We start from the raw sequence: 1,137 nt of genomic DNA, 5'->3' as shown, positions 1-1,137 counted from the left end.
CTCCTGCCTCGGCGTCTTGTGTGGGTTCAGGGCTGCTCTTGCGCTCCTGCTGCGTGACTGCGGGCTGCGGGGAGGCGGAGGGAGGCAGCTCAGGTGGGAGCCGTGCCGTTCCGCTAGCCCCGATTCGGAAGCCGGGTGTAAAAGCAAAACAAAGCTGCTCATCCTTCCTGTCCCAGCTGAAAGTCTCAACGTGCCTTAAGGCCGTTAATGTCTTGCAGTTCCTCTCCCAGGTGACGCATCTCAGTTGTACTACAGAGTCAGGAACTCTAAGAAACAACAGCTCCTCCTTAACCTGAAGCAAAAATAGAGCAGCAGTATGGCTCTAGCTGCTGAGAGACTGGAAATGCTGCTCTAGATCTAACAGACTTCTCTTGTTGTTATGGAAACTAGACCTGCTGCTAACTTAAAATCCTAAAGCCTTGTCCCTAGCACCCAGCTTGCAGGAACTCCTGGGAGAAGCAGCTGTTGAAATGCTCGGTAGTGCAGCAAGAGCACTCAGTTTTTCTACAGTTAAACTCTACTGAAAGGGAATGGGGAAATCGCATCGTGCTAGTGTTTTAGTTAATTTTCAAATTGCAATGATTCCCACTACTACAGCTCTGCCCTTTTGTAGATCCAGCCCTGCCTATTTCCCTTTCCAGCTTCCAGTATGTGTACCTGTCCCTCAGGCCAGTGACGTCCCCGTTTCCCTGTTACTCCTCTCCCTGGTGCGTTGAAGAAAGAGGAAGAACAGCTTTAGCAAAAACAGCAGCAGCTTAATGATGCAGAAAATGGTGTCTCTTCCCTCAGAACAGCCAGAAGGAAGCCTGTTCCTGGCAGCAGCGCTCCCCTCCCTCTGCATTAGAGAAGAGCACATGGAAAATGCGGTGCTACTTCGAACTGGCTCTCTACAGAAGGATTACACTCGTGCTGCTTATTTGCAGGTGCCGTGGTGAGCCACCCTTGGCTGAAAGCTGTCCCCTGCCCCTCTGGGGCTGCGGGGCAGGTACAGGTACAATTTGGGGCTGGAATGCAGCTGCCTAAAGTGAAGGTAGAGCTCTAAAACACAGATGTAACCAACGGCATCCGCTATTCTTTGCTACCTGGCACCATAAACTCTCACTCTAGTGCTTCAGTAAGTATCTAAAAGAACATATT

The sequence above is a fragment of the Nipponia nippon genome, unplaced genomic scaffold (assembly GCF_047370975.1).
Source record: "Nipponia nippon isolate SJK-2023a ecotype South Korea unplaced genomic scaffold, ASM4737097v1 scaffold_16, whole genome shotgun sequence".
In the NCBI taxonomy this organism is placed as follows: Eukaryota; Metazoa; Chordata; class Aves; order Pelecaniformes; family Threskiornithidae; genus Nipponia; species Nipponia nippon.
Note: the sequence above shows the minus strand (reverse complement) of the source record.